Raw genomic sequence first — 13,320 nt, forward strand, 5'->3', positions numbered from 1 at the left:
TTGGTCTGCTCTGGTTTGGTTTGGACTGCTCTGGTTTGGACTGCTCAGGTTTGGTTTGGACTGCTGTGGTTTGGACTGCTCAAGTTTGGTTTGGACTGCTCTGGTTTGGACTGCTCAGGTTTGGTCTGCTCTGGTTTGGTCTGCTCTGCTCTGGTTTGGACTGCTCTGGTTTGGACTGCTCTGGTTTGGTCTGCTCTGGTTTGGTCTGCTCTGGTTTGGTCTGCTCTGGTTTGGACTGCTCTGGTTTGGTCTGTTCTGGTTTGGTTTGGACTGCTCTGGTTTGGACTGCTCTGGTTTGGTCTGCTCTGGTTTGGTCTGCTCTGGTATGGTCTTCTCTGGTTTGGACTGCTCTGGTTTGGTCTTCTCTGGTTTGGACTGCTCTGGTTTGGACTGCTCTGGTTTGGTCTTCTCTGGTCTAGACTGCTTTGGTTTGGTTTGGACTGCTCTGGTTTGGACTGCTCTGGTTTGGACTGCTCTGGTTTGGACTGCTCTGGTTTGGTCTGCTCTGGTTTGGACTGCTCTGGTTTGGACTGCTCTGGTTTGGACTGCTCTGGTTTGGTCTGCTCTGGTTTGGACTGCTCTGGTTTGGTCTGCTCTGGTTTGGACTGCTCTGGTTTGGAATGCTCTGGTTTGGACTGCTCTCATTGGGACTGCTCTGGTTTGGTCTGCATTAGTTTGGACTGCTCTGGTTTGGTTTGGACTGCTCTGGTTTGGTTTGGACTGCTCTGGTTTGGTTTGGACTGCTCTGGTTTGGTTTGGACTGCTCTGGATTGGTCTGCTCTGGTTTGGTCTGCTCTGGTTTGGTTTGGACTGCTCTGGTTTAGACTGCTCTGGTTTGGACTGCTCTCATTTGGACTGCTCTGGTTTAGTTTGGACTGCTCTAGTTTGGACTGCTCTGGTATGGACTGCTCTGGTATGGACTGCTCTGGTATGGACTGCTCTGGTTTGGGCTGCTCTGGTTTGGTCTGCTCTGGTTTGGTCTGCTCTGGTTTGGACTGCTCTGGTTTGGTCTTCTCTGATTTGGACTGCTCTAGATTGGACTGCTCTGGTTTGGTCTTCTCTGGTTTGGTTTGGGTTGCTCTGGTTTGGACTGCTCTGGTTTGGACTGCTCTGGCTTGGTCTTCTCTGGTTTGGAACGCTCTGGTTTGGACTGCTCTGGTTTGGTCTGCTCTGGTTTGGTCTGCTCTGGTTTGGTTTGGACTGCTCTGGTTTGGTTTGGACTGCTCTGGTTTGGACTGCTCTGGTTTGGTTTGGACTGTTCTGGTTTAGACTGTTCTGGTTTAGACTGTTCTGGTTTGGACTGCTCTGGTTTAGACTGCTCTTGTATGGACTGCTCTGGTTTGGTTTGGACTGCTCTGGTTTAGGCTGCTCTTGTTTGGACTGGTTTGGTTTGGACTGCTCTGGTTTAGACTGTTCTGTTTTGGTCTGCTCTGGTTTGGTTTGGACTGCTCTGGTTTGGTTTGGACTGCTCTGGTTTGGACTGCTCTGGCTTGGTCTGCTCTGGTTTGGACTGCTCTGGATTGGTCTGCTCTGATTTGGTCTGCTCTGGATTGGTCTGTTCTGGTTTAGACTGCTCTGGTTTGCTCTGCTCTGGTTTGGTTTTGACTGCTCTGGTTTGGTTTGGACTGCTCTGGTTTGGTCTGCTCTGGTTTGATTTGGTCTGCTCTGGTTTGATTTGGACTGCTCTGGTTTGATTTGGACTGCTCTGGTTTGGACTGCTCTGGTTTGGTTTGGACTGCTCTGGTTTGGACTGCTCTGGTTTGGACTGCTCTGGTTTGGACTGCCCTGGTTTAGTCTGCTCTTGTTTGGACTGCTCTGGTTTGGACTGCTCTGGTTTGGACTGCTCTGGTTTGGTCTGGTCTGGTTTGGACTGCTCTGGTTTGGACTGCTCTGGTTTGGTTTGGACTGCTCTGGTTTGGTCTGCTCTGGTTTGGTTTGGACTGCTCTGGTTTGGACTGCCCTGGTTTTGACTACTCTTCTTTGGTCTGCTCTGGTTTGGTTTGGACTGCTCTGGTTTGGACTGCCCTGGTTTGGACTTCTCTTCTTTGGACTGCTCTGGTTTGGTCTTCTCTGATTTGAACTTCTCTGATTTGGACTGCTCTGGTTTAGACTGCTCTGGTTTGGTTTGTTCTGGTTTAGACTGCTCTGGTTCGGTTTGGTCTGCTCTGGTTTGGACTGCTTTGGTTTGGACTGCTTTGGTTTGGACTGCTCTGATTTGGACTGCTCTGGTTTGGTTTGGACTGCTCTGGTTTGGTTTGCACTGCTCTGGTTTGGACTGCTCTGGTTTTTTCTGGTCTGGTTTGGTTTAGACTACTCTGGTTCGGACTGCTCTGATTTGGTTTGGACTGCTCTGGTTTGGTCTGCTCTGGTTTGGTCTGCTCTGGTTTGGTCTGCTCTGGTTTGGTCTGCTCTGGATTGGTCTGCTCTGGATTGGTCTGTTCTGGTTTAGACTGCTCTGGTTTGGACTGCTCTGGTTTGGACTGCTCTGGTTTGGTTTGGTCTGGTTTAGACTGCTCTGGTTTGGTTTTGACTACTCTAGTTTGGACTGCTCTGGTTTGGTTTGGACTGCTCTGGTTTGGTCTGCTCTGGTTTAGTTTGGACTGCTCTGGTTTGGACTGCTCTGTTTTGGTTTGGACTGCTCTGGTTTGGTCTGCTCTGGTTTGGACTGCTCTGGTTTGGACTGCTCTGGTTTGGACTGCTCTGGTTTGGACTGCTCTGGTTTGGTTTGGACTGCTCTGGTTTGGACTGCTCTGGTTTGGACTGCTCTGGTTTGGACTGCTCTGGTTTGGTTTGGACTGCTCTGGTTTGGACTGCTCTGGTTTGGTCTTCTCTGCTTTGGACTGCTCTGGTTTGGACTGCTCTGGTTTAGACTGCTCTGGTTTGGTTTGGTCTGGTTTAGACTGCTCTGGTTCGGTTTGGTCTGCTCTGGTTTGGACTGCTTTGGTTTGGACTGCTCTGGTTTGGACTGCTCTGATTTGGACTGCTATGGTTTGGTTTGGACTGCTCTGGTTTGGTTTGGACTGCTCTGGTTTGGACTGCTCTCGTTTTGTCTGGTCTGGTTTGGTTTGGACTGCTCTCGTTTTGTCTGGTCTGGTTTGGTTTAGACTGCTCTGGTTTGGACTGCTCTGATTTGGTTTGGACTGCTCTGGTTTATACTGCTCTGGTTTGGACTGCTCTGATTAGGACTGCTCTGGTTTAGACTGCTTTGGTTTGGACTGCTCTGATTTGGACTGCTCTGATTTGGTTTGGTCTGGTTTAGACTGCTCTGGTTTGGTCTGCTCTGGTTTGGACTGCTCTGGTGTGGACTGCTCTGGTTTGGACTGGTTTGGACTGCTCTGTTTTTGTCTGCTCTGGTTTAGACTGCTCTTGTTTGGTTTGGTCTGGTTTGGTCTGCTCTGGTTTGGACTGCTCTTGTTCGGTTTGGTTTAATCTGGTTTGGACTGCTTTGGTTTGGACTGCTCTGGTTTGGACTGCTCTGGTTTGGACTGCTCTGGTTTGGACTGCTCTGGTTTGGTTTGGACTGCTCTGGTTTGGACTGCTCTGATTTGGTTTGGACTGCTCTGGTTTGTACTGCTCTGGTTTAGACTGCTCTGATTTGGACTGCTCTGGTTTGGACTGCTTTGGTTTGGACTGCTCTGGTTTAGACTTCTCTGGTTTGGTCTGCTCTGGTTTGGTCTGCTCTGGTTTGGTCTTCTCTGGTTTGGACTGCTCCGGTTTGGACTGCTCCGGTTTGGTTTGGACTGCTCCGGTTTGGTCGGCTCTGGTTTGTTCTGCTACGGTTTGGACTGCTCTGGTTTGGACTGCTCTGGTTTGGTTTGGACTGCTCCGGTTTGGACTGCTCTGGTTTGGTTTGGACTGCTCCGGTTTGGACTGCTCTGGTTTGGACTGCTCCGGTTTGGACTGCTCCGGTTTGGACTGCTCTGGTTTGGACTGCTCTGGTTTGGTCTGCTCTGTTTGGACTGCTCTGGTTTGGACCTCTCTGGTTTGGACTGCTCTGGTTTGGACTGCTCTGGTTCGGTTTGGACTGCACTGGTTTGGTTTGGACGGCTCTGGTTTGGACTGCTCTGGTTTGGACTGCTCTGATTTGGACTGCTCTGGTTTGGTTTGGACTGCTCTGATTTTGACTGCTCTGGTTTGGACTGCTCTGTTTTGGACTGCTCTGGTTCGGTTTGGACTGCTCTGGTGTGGTTTGGACTGCTCTGATTTGGACTTCTCTGATTTGGCTTGGACTGCTCTGGATTGGACTGCTCTGGATTGGACTGCTCTGGTTTGGACTGCTCCGGTTTGGACTGCTCTGGTTTGGACTGCTCTGGTTTGGACTGCTCTGGTTTGGTTTGGACTGCTCTGGTTTGGACTGCCCTGGTTTGGACTGCCCTGGTTTGGACTGCCCTGGTTTGGACTGCTCTGGTTTGGACTGCTCTGGTTTGGACTGCTCTGGTTTAGACTGCTCTGGTTTGGTCTGGTTTAGACTGCTCTGGTTCGGTTTGGTCTGCTCTGGTTTGGACTGCTTTGGTTTGGACTGCTCTGGTTTGGACTGCTCTGATTTGGACTGCTATGATTTGGTTTGGACTGCTCTGGTTTGGTTTGGACTGCTCTGGTTTGGACTGCTCTCGTTTTTTCTGGTCTGGTTTGGTTTAGACTGCTCTGGTTTGGACTGCTCTGATTTGGTTTGGACTGCTCTGGTTTGTACTGCTCTGGTTTGGACTGCTCTGATTAGGACTGCTCTAGTTTAGACTGCTCTAGTTTAGACTGCTTTGGTTTGGACTGCTCTGATTTGGACTGCTCTGGTTTAGACTGCTCTGGTTTGGTCTGCTCTGGTTTGGTCTGCTCTGGTTTGGACTGCTCTGGTGTGGACTGCTCTGGTTTGGACTGCTCTGGTTTGGACTGCTCTGGTTTGGACTGCTCTGGTTTGGACTGCTCTTGTTTGGTCTGCTCTTGTTTGGTCTGCTCTGATTTTGTCTGCTCTGGTTTAGACTGCTCTTGTTTGGTTTGGTCTGCTCTGGTTTGGACTGCTCTGGTTCGGTTTGGTTTGCTCTGGTTTGGACTGCTCTGATTTTGTCTGCTCTGGTTTAGACTGCTCTTGTTTGGTTTGGTTTGGTCTGCTCTGGTTTGGACTGCTCTGGTTCGGTTTGGTTTGCTCTGGTTTGGACTGCTTTGGTTTGGACTGCTTTGGTTTGGACTGCTCTGGTTTGGACTGCTCTGGTTTGGACTGCTCTGGTTTGGACTGCTCTGGTTTGGACTGCTCTGGTTTGGTTTGGACTGCTCTGGTTTGGTTTGGACTGCTCTGGTTTGGACTGCTCTGGTTTGGACTGCTCTGGTTTGGACTGCTCTGGTTTGGTCTTCTCTGCTTTGGACTGCTCTGGTTTAGACTGCTCTGGTTTGGTTTGGTCTGGTTTAGACTGCTCTGGTTCGGTTTGGACTGCTCTGGTTTGGACTGCTCTGGTTTGGACTGCTTTGGTTTGGACTGCTCTGGTTTGGACTGCTATGGTTTGGTTTGGACTGCTCTGGTTTGGTTTGGACTGCTCTGGTTTGGACTGCTCTGATTTGGTTTGGACTGCTCTGGTTTGGACTGCTCTGATTTGGTTTCGACTGCTCTGGTTTGTACTGCTCTGGTTTGGACTGCTCTGGTTTGGACTGCTCTGGTTTGGACTGCTCTGGTTTGGACTGCTCTGGTTTAGACTGCTCTGATTTGGACTGCTCTGGTTTAGGCTGCTCTGGTTTGGACTGCTCTGGTTTGGACTGCTCTGGTTTAGACTTCTCTGGTTTGGTCTGCTCTGGTTTGGTCTTCTCTGGTTTGGACTGCTCTGGTTTGGACTGCTCCGGTTTGGTTTGGACTGCTCCGGTTTGGTCGGCTCTGGTTTGTTCTGCTACGGTTTGGACTGCTCTGGTTTGGACTGCTCTGGTTTGGTTTGGACTGCTCCGGTTTGGACTGCTCTGGTTTGGTTTGGACTGCTCCGGTTTGGACTGCTCCGGTTTGGACTGCTCCGGTTTGGTCTGCTCCGGTTTGGTCTGCTCTGTTTGGACTGCTCTGGTTTGGACTGCTCTGGTTTTGTCTGCTCTGGTTAGGTTAGGACTGCTCTGGTTTGCACTGCTCTGGTTCGGTGTGCTCCGGTTTGGTTTGGTCTGCTCTGGTTTGGACTGCTCTGGTTTGGACTGCTCTGGTTTGGTTTGGACTGCTCTGGTTTGGACTGCTCTGGTTTGGACTGCTCTGATTTGGACTGCTCTGGTTTGGTTTGGACTGCTCTGATTTGGACTGCTCTTGTTTGGACTGCTCTGGTTTGGACTGCTCTGGTTCGGTTTGGACTGCTCTGGTGTGGTTTGGACTGCTCTGGTTTGGACTGCTCTGGTTTGGACTGCTCTGATTTGGACTGCTCTGGTTTGGACTTCTCTGATTTGGCTTGGACTGCTCTGGATTGGACTGCTCTGGTTTGGACTGCTCTGATTTGGAATGCTCCGGTTTGGACTGCTCTGATTTGGACTGCTCTGGTTTGGACTGCTCTGGTTTGGACTGCTCTGGTTTGGACTGCTCTGGTTTGGTTTGGACTGCTCTGGTTTGGACTGCCCTGGTTTGGACTGCTCTGGTTTGGTCTTCTCTGCTTTGGACTGCTCTGGTTTGGACTGCTCTGGTTTAGACTGCTCTGGTTTGGTTTGGTCTGGTTTAGACTGCTCTGGTTCGGTTTGGTCTGCTCTGGTTTGGACTGCTTTGGTTTGGACTGCTCTGATTTGGACTGCTATGGTTTGGTTTGGACTGCTCTGGTTTGGTTTGGACTGCTCTGGTTTGGACTGCTCTCGTTTTGTCTGGTCTGGTTTGGTTTAGACTGCTCTTGTTTGGACTGCTCTGATTTTGTTTGGACTGCTCTGGTTTGTACTGCTCTGGTTTGGACTGCTCTGGTTTGGACTGCTCTGGTGTGGACTGCTCTGGTGTGGACTGCTCTGGTTTGGACTGCTCTGTTTTGGACTGCTCTGATTTTGTCTGCTCTGGTTTAGACTGCTCTAGTTTGGTTTTTTCTGGTTTGGTCTGCTCTGGTTTGGTTTGGTCTGCTCTGGTTTGGACTGCTCTGGTTTGGACTGCTCTGGTTTGGACTGCTCTGGTTTGGACTGCTCTGATTTGGACTGCTCTGGACTGCTCTGCTCTGGACTGCTCTTATTTGGACTGCTCTGGTTTGGACTGCTCTGGTTTGGACTGCTCTGGTTTGGTCTGCTCTGGTTTGGACTGCTCTGGTTTGGACTGCTCTGGTTTGGTTTGGTCTGGTTTAGACTGCTCTGGTTTGGTTTGGTCTGCTCTGGTTTGGACTGCTTTGGTTTGGACTGCTCTGGTTTGGACTGTTCTGATTTGGACTGTTCTGGTTTGGTTTGGACTGCTCTGGTTTGCACTGCTCTGGTTTGGACTGCTCTGGTTTTGTCTGGTCTGGTTTGGTTTAGACTGCTCTGGTTCGGACTGCTCTGATTTGGTTTGGACTGCTCTGGTTTGTACTGCTCTGGTTTGGTCTGCTCTGGTTTGGTCTGCTCTGGATTGGTCTGTTCTGGTTTAGACTGCTCTGGTTTGGTCTGCTCTGGTTTGGTTTGGTCTGGTTTAGACTGCTTTGGTTTGGTCTGCTCTGGTTTGGTTTTGACTGCTCTGGTTTGGACTGCTCTGGTTTGGTCTGCTCTGGTTTGGTCTGCTCTGGTTTGGTCTGCTCTGGTTTGGACTGCTCTGGTTTGGACTGCTCTGGTTTGGACTGCTCTGGTTTGGACTGCTCTGGTTTGGTCTGCTCTGGTTTGGACTGCTCTGGTTTGGTTTGGACTGCTCTGGTTTGGACTGCTCTGGTTTGGACTGCCCTTGATTGGACTGCTTTGGTTTGGACTGCTCTGGTTTGGACTCCTCTGCTTTGGACTGCTCTGGTTTGGACTGCTCTGGTTTTGTCTGGTCTGGTTTGGTTTAGACTGCTCTGGTTCGGACTGCTCTGATTTGGTTTGGACTGCTCTGGTTTGTACTGCTCTGGTTTGGTCTGCTCTGGTTTGGTCTGCTCTGGATTGGTCTGTTCTGGTTTAGACTGCTCTGGTTTGGTCTGCTCTGGTTTGGTTTGGTCTGGTTTAGACTGCTCTGGTTTGGTCTGCTCTGGTTTGGTTTTGACTGCTCTGGTTTGGACTGCTCTGGTTTGGTCTGCTCTGGTTTGGTCTGCTCTGGTTTGGTCTGCTCTGGTTTGGACTGCTCTGGTTTGGACTGCTCTGGTTTGGACTGCTCTGGTTTGGACTGCTCTGGTTTGGACTGCTCTGGTTTGGTCTGCTCTGGTTTGGACTGCTCTGGTTTGGTTTGGACTGCTCTGGTTTGGACTGCTCTGGTTTGGACTGCCCTTGATTGGACTGCTTTGGTTTGGACTGCTCTGGTTTGGACTCCTCTGCTTTGGACTGCTCTGGTTTGGATTGCTCTGGTTTAGACTGCTCTGGTTTGGTTTGGTCTGGTTTAGACTGCTCTGGTTCGGTTTGTTCTGCTCTGGTTTGGATTGCTTTGGTTTGGACTGCTCTGGTTTGGACTGCTTTCATTTGGACTACTATGGTTTGGTTTGGACTGCTCTGGTTTGGTTTGCACTGCTCTGGTTTGGACTGCTCTGTTTTTGTCTGGTCTGGTTTGGTTTAGACTATTCTGGTTTGGACTGCTCTGATTTTGTCTGCTCTGGTTTAGACTGCTCTTGTTTGGTTTGGTCTGCTCTGGTTTGGACTGCTCTTGTTCGGTTTGGTTTGCTCTGGTTTGGACTGCTCTGGTTTGGACTGCTCTGATTTGGACTTCTCTGGTTTGGACTGCTCTGATTTGGTTTGGACTGCTCTGGTTTAGGCTGCTCTAGTTTGGACTGCTTTGGTTTGGACTGCTCTGGTTTAGACTTCTCTGGTTTGGTCTGCTCTGGTTTGGTCTTCTCTGGTTTGGACTGCTCTGGTTTGGACTGCTCCGGTTTGGACTGCTCCGGTTTGGTTTGGTCTGCTCCGGTTTGGTCGGCTCTGGTTTGTTCTGCTACGGTTTGGACTGCTCTGGTTTGGACTGCTCTGGTTTGGTTTGGACTGCTCCGGTTTGGACTGCTCTGGTTTGGTTTGGACTGCTCCGGTTTGGACTGCTCCGGTTTGGACTGCTCTGGTTTGGACTGCTCTGGTTTGGACGGCTCTGGTTTGGTCTGCTCTGGTTTGGTCTGCTCTGTTTGGACTGCTCTGGTTTGGACTGCTCTGGTTTGGACTGCTCTGGTTTGGTCTGCTCTGGTTAGGTTAGGACTGCTCTGGTTTGCACTGCTCTGGTTCGGTGTGCTCCGGTTTGGTTTGGTCTGCTCTGGTTTGGACTGCTCTGGTTTGGACTGCTCTGGTTTGGACTGCTCTGGTTTGTTTTGGACTGCTCTGGTTTGGACTGCTCTGGTTTGGACTGCTCTGATTTGGACTTCTCTGATTTGGCTTGGACTGCTCTGGATTGGACTGCTCTGGTTTGGACTGCTCTGATTTGGACTGCTCCGGTTTGGACTGCTCTGATTTGGACTGCTCTGGTTTGGACTGCTCTGGTTTGGACTGCTCTGTTTTGGACTGCTCTGGTTTGGACTGCTCTGGTTTGGTCTGCTCTGGTTTAGACTGCTCTTGTTTGGTTTGGTCTGGTTTGGTCTGCTCTGGTTTGGACTGCTCTTGTTCGGTTTGGTTTGCTCTGGTTTGGACTGCTTTGGTTTGGACTGCTTTGGTTTGGACTGCTCTGGTTTGGACTGCTCTGGTTTGGACTGCTCTGATTTGGACTGCTCTGGTTTGGACTGCTCTGATTTTGTTTGGACTGCTCTGGTTTGGTTTGGACTGCTCTTGTTTGGACTGCTCTGATTTGGTTTGGACTGCTCTGGTTTGTACTGCTCTGGTTTAGGCTGCTCTAGTTTGGACTGCTCTGGTTTAGACTTCTCTGGTTTGGTCTGCTCTGGTTTGGTCTTCTCTGGTTTGGACTGCTCCGGTTTGGACTGCTCCGGTTTGGTTTGGACTGCTCCGGTTTGGTCGGCTCTGGTTTGTTCTGCTACAGTTTGGACTGCTCTGGTTTGGACTGCTCTGGTTTGGTTTGGACTGCTCTGGGTTGGTTTGGACTGCTCCGGTTTGGACTGCTCTGGTTTGGTTTGGACTGCTCCGGTTTGGACTGCTCCGGTTTGGACTGCTCCGCTTTGGACTGCTCCGCTTTGGACTGCTCTGGTTTGGACGGCTCTGGTTTGGTCTGCTCTGGTTTGATCTGCTCTGGTTTGGTCTGCTCTGGTTTGGTTTGGACTGCTCTGGTTTGCACTGCTCTGGTTCGGTGTGCTCCGGTTTGGTCTGGTCTGCTCTGGTTTGGACTGCTCTGGTTTGGACTGCTCTGGTTTGTTTTGGACTGCTCTGGTTTGGTTTGGACTGCTCTGGTTTGGACTGCTCTGGTTTGGACTGCTCTGATTTGGACTGCTCTGGTTTTGTTTGGACTGCTCTGATTTGGACTGCTCTGGTTTGGACTGCTCTGGTTTGGACTGCTCTGGTTCGGTTTGGACTGCTCTGGTTCGGTTTGGACTGCTCTGGTTCGGTTTGGACTGCTCCGGTTTGGACTGCTCTGGTTTGGACTGCTCTGATTTGGACTGCTCTGGTTTGGACTTCTCTGATTTGGCTTGGACTGCTCTGGTTTGGACTGCTCTGGTTTGGACTGCTCTGATTTGGAATGCTCCGGTTTGGACTGCTCCTGTTTGGTTTGGACTGCTCCGGTTTGGTCGGCTCTGGTTTGTTTTTCTCCGGTTTGGACTGCTCTGGTTTGGACTGCTCTGGTTTGGTTTGGACTGCTCTGGTTTGGTCTGTTCTGGTTTGGTTTGGACTGCTCTGGTTTGGTCTGTTCTGGTTTAGACTGCTCTGGTTTTGTCTGCTCTGGTTTGGTTTTGACTGCTCTGGTTTGGTTTGGACTGCTCTGGTTTGGCCTGCTCTGGTTTGGTTTGGACTGCTCTGGTTTGGACTGCTCTGGTTTGGTTTGGACTGCTCAGGTTTGGTCTGCTCTGGTTTGGACTGCTCTGGTTTGGACTGCTCTGATTTGGACTGCTCTGGTTTGGACTGCTCTGGTTTGGACTGCTCTGGTTTGGACTGCTCTGGTTTGGTTTGGACTGCTCTGGTTTGGTCTGCTCTGTTTGGACTGCTCTGGTTTGGATTGCTCTGGTTTGGACTGCTCTGCTTTGGTCTGCTCTGGTTTGGTTTGGACTGCTCTGGTTTGGACTGCCCTGGTTTGGACTTCTCTTCTTTGGACTGCTCTGGTTTGGTCTTCTCTGCTTTGGACTGCTCTGGTTTGGACTGCTCTGGTTTAGACTGCTCTGGTTTGGTTTGGTCTGGTTTAGACTGCTCTGGTTTGGTTTGGTCTGCTCTGGTTTGGACTGCTTTGGTTTGGACTGCTCTGGTTTGGACTGCTCTGATTTGGACTGCTCTGGTTTGGTTTGGACTGCTCTGGTTTGGTTTGCACTGATCTGGTTTGGACTGCTCTGGTTTTGTCTGGTCTGGTTTGGTTTAGACTGCTCTGGTTCGGACTGCTCTGGTTTGGTTTGTTCTGGTTTAGACTGCTCTGGTTTGGTCTGCTCTGGTTTGGTTTTGACTGCTCTGGTTTGGACTGCTCTGATTTAGACTGCTCTGATTTGGACTGCTCTGGTTTGGACTGCTCTGGTTTGGACTGCTCTGGTTTGGTCTGCTCTGGTTTGGACTGCTCTGCTCTGGTTTGGACTGCTTTGGTTTGGACTGCTCTGGTTTGTACTGCTCTGGTTTGGACTGCTCTGATTTGGACTGCTCTGGTTTAGACTGCTTTGGTTTGGACTGCTCTGATTTGGACTGCTCTGGTTTGGTTTTGTCTGGTTTAGACTGCTCTGGTTTTGTCTGCTCTGGTTTGGACTGCTCTGCTGTGGACTGCTCTGGTTTGGACTGCTCTGGTTTGGACTGCTCTGGTTTGGACTGCTCTGTTTTGGACTGCTCTGATTTTGACTGCTCTGGTTTAGACTGCTCTTGTTTGGTTTGGTCTGGTTTGGTTTGGTCTGCTCTGGTTTGGACTGCTCTGGTTTGGTCTGCTCTGGTTTGGACTGCTCTGGTTTGGACTGCTCTGGTTTGGACTGCTCTGGTTCGGTTTGGTCTGCTCTGGTTTGGACTGCTCTGGTTTGGACTGCTCTGGTTTGGACTGCTCTGGTTTGGTTTGGACTGCTCTGATTTGGTTTGGACTGCTCTGGTTTGTACTGCTCTGGTTTGGACTGCTCTGGTTTAGACTTCTCTGGTTTGGTCTGCTCTGGTTTGGTCTGCTCTGGTTTGGTCTTCTCTGGTTTGGACTGCTCTGGTTTGGACTGCTGTGGTTTGGTCTGCTCTGGTTTAGATTGCTCTGGATTAGACTGCTCTGATTTGGACTGCTCTGGTTTGGTTTGGTTTGGACTGCTCTGGTTTGGACTGTTTTGGTTTGGTTTGGAGTGCTCTGGTTTGGTTTGGTCTGCTGTGGTTTGGACTGCTCTGGTTTGGTTTGCTCTGCTCTGGTTTGGTCTGCTCTGGTTTGGACTGCTCTGGTTTGGTTTGGACTGCTCTGGTTTGGACTGCTCTGGTTTGGATTGCTCTGGTTTGGACTGCTCTGGTTTGGTCTGCTCTGGTTTGGTTTGGACTGCTCTGGTTTGGACTGCTCTGGTTTGGACTGCCCTTGTTTGGACTGCTCTGGTTTGGACTGCTCTGGTTTGGTTTGGTTTGGACTGCTCTGGTTTGGACTGTTTTGGTTTGGTTTGGACTGCTCTGGTTTGGTTTGGTCTGCTGTGGTTTGGACTGCTCTGGTTTGGTTTGGTCTGCTCTGGTTTGGTCTGCTCTGGTTTGGACTGCTCTGGTTTGGTTTTGACTGCTCTGGTTTGGACTGCTCTGGTTTAGACTGCTCTTGTTTGGTTTGGTCTGGTTTGGTTTGGTCTGCTCTGGTTTGGACTGCTCTGGTTTGGTCTGCTCTGGTTTGGACTGCTCTGGTTTGGACTGCTCTGGTTTGGACTGCTCTGGTTTGGACTGCTCTGGTTCGGTTTGGTCTGCTCTGGTTTGGACTGCTCTGGTTTGGACTGCTCTGGTTTGGTTTGGACTGCTCTGATTTGGTTTGGACTGCTCTGGTTTGTACTGCTCTGGTTTGGACTGCTCTGGTTTAGACTTCTCTGGTTTGGTCTGCTCTGGTTTGGTCTGCTCTGGTTTGGTCTTCTCTGGTTTGGACTGCTCTGGTTTGGACTGCTGTGGTTTGGTCTGCTCTGGTTTAGATTGCTCTGGATTAGACTGCTCTGATTTGGACTGCTCTGGTTTGGTTTGGTTTGGACTGCTCTGGTTTGGACTGTTTTGGTTTGGTTTGGACTGCTCTGG

The sequence above is a fragment of the Salmo trutta genome, chromosome 33 (assembly GCF_901001165.1).
Source record: "Salmo trutta chromosome 33, fSalTru1.1, whole genome shotgun sequence".
Taxonomy (NCBI): Eukaryota; Metazoa; Chordata; class Actinopteri; order Salmoniformes; family Salmonidae; genus Salmo; species Salmo trutta.